Source organism: Tupaia chinensis, unplaced genomic scaffold, assembly GCF_000334495.1.
Source record: "Tupaia chinensis unplaced genomic scaffold, TupChi_1.0 Scaffold000257_1, whole genome shotgun sequence".
In the NCBI taxonomy this organism is placed as follows: domain Eukaryota; kingdom Metazoa; phylum Chordata; class Mammalia; order Scandentia; family Tupaiidae; genus Tupaia; species Tupaia belangeri.
In genome coordinates, this window is record NW_006159737.1 from 1727417 (window position 1) to 1729156 (window position 1740).

Consider the following 1740-nt stretch of genomic DNA (forward strand, 5'->3'; position numbering starts at 1 on the left):
CCACCCTCCACATCTTCCCCACCGAGAGGTCTTCAGTGGCAGCAACACACATGAAGCTGTCATCTCCTGTAGTATCAATGCCTTCTTCTGAATACCTCCTAAAGGAGGAGCTATAATTTATGTGACTGGCAGTACAGTAGGTTTGTGTGCCCCAGCATCACCAAATGCATGAGTGCATTGTGCAACAGTTTTAGGACAGTTACAGTGCCACTAGACAATAGGCATTTTTTTTTTTGAGAGAGATTTTTCGCTATAGGGTGCATGCGCTCGCCAGACAGACAGAGAGACATAGAGACAGAAAGCGAGAAATCACCCCCCAGGGGGGATGCTCACGCCGCAATCCCTTCTCCTCCATTCTCCTCTCGGGATCTTGGGCACGCACACACACGCGCCCGGCATGAGTTTTAAGCCACCGGGTCCGGGATGCAAACCGCGGTTGACTACGTGGGAGTTCAGCGACATTTCCATTACGCTAACTGTTGGTTCCCATTTTTTTTATAGTAAGTCTTAAAAGTCTGGGATATATTTTACACATAGAGCCCATCGCAATTCTAATTAGCCATATTAGAAGGGCACATTGGCTAGTGACTACCACATTGGAAAGAGAGTTCCAGAATTTCTCTTAAATATTTGTGTTTGGTTGTCCAGTTAATTTCAAATATGCTAAAGTGATGATTCTGAAAAAGGTATACCACTTACTGAAGGAAAATAGATAATGGCAAGAACAGTGGATGTCAATTGTTATTCTCTTACTTGTCAGCTACCATGTCAAGGGTTTTATATATATTATCTAATGTATGCCTCTTGCCTTTGAGGTAGTTGCTATTTTCATTTCCATTTTATAAAATAGGAAACTAATGCTGAGAAAGATTAAATAGTTTTCCCAAGGCAGTTAGCTGTAAAATAGGGCAATGTTCAGTGGATAAAAGCAGGGATGGTAATCTAGCACCCCTAGCTTTGAATTCCTGATAAATCCTTAGCAAGTATGATTTGGGGCAGCTTATTTATTGAACAAAAGGAACCTAAAGCATGTTGTAAGGATTTAATGAATAAACTAATATAGGGATTTAACATTAAACCTGTCACATATCAAACTTGATAAATATTGGCTAAACTAATGTAAGAATTTAGCATAAAACCTGTGACATACTAAGCTCAATAAATATTAGTTTGGCTGTATTTCTAATATTGTTATTATAGGTATTATGAAGTAGATATTATTAATGGTCATTATATGTTAGATTTTTAGTGTAGCCCGTATACTTACTTTTACTTTGCAGACCTCTTTAAGATGTTCCAAAAGACCAAAGGTATAGAAGAATATTCACATATTAAAAATCAGCCAAGGTAAATCAGTTTGAACTCTAAAAGAAAGGCATTAACATATATCCATGAGACCACACTTAACACAAGTTTAAAATAATTATGACATTACAGGCATAAGCTTGATTCTCTCCTAAATATGTACCATTAAAAAGTTTATCTAGAAATGAAACTTTAAAAATTTTTTCTATTTTGAAAATGTCCAAACATATTCAAATGCGAGAATTTTACAATGAATCACGATGCACCAATTATGCATTTTCAACAATAACAGCCTAATTTCATTTACCCTCACTTCTACTAACATTATCTTCACTGTCTTATTTTAAAGCAAATTTTAGACATATTATTTTACCTCTAAATATTACATTGTCTGCCCTAAAACATAAGAATGGTCTATAGAAAAATCTCAGGTCT

General features: G+C 36.2%; 1 protein-coding gene across 1 annotated transcript in view; it reads right to left on the reverse strand.

Annotated features, from left to right (window-relative positions):
- The window catches only part of LOC102482361 (hyaluronidase-4-like), a 45078-nt gene extending 43646 nt beyond the window's left edge, over nt 1-1432 (reverse strand). Inside the window, 1 exon segment of the mRNA XM_014588059.2 lies at nt 1268-1432. The gene's annotated coding sequence lies outside the window, so the exon portion shown is untranslated.
- Nucleotides 1433-1740: the final 308 nt, after the last annotated feature.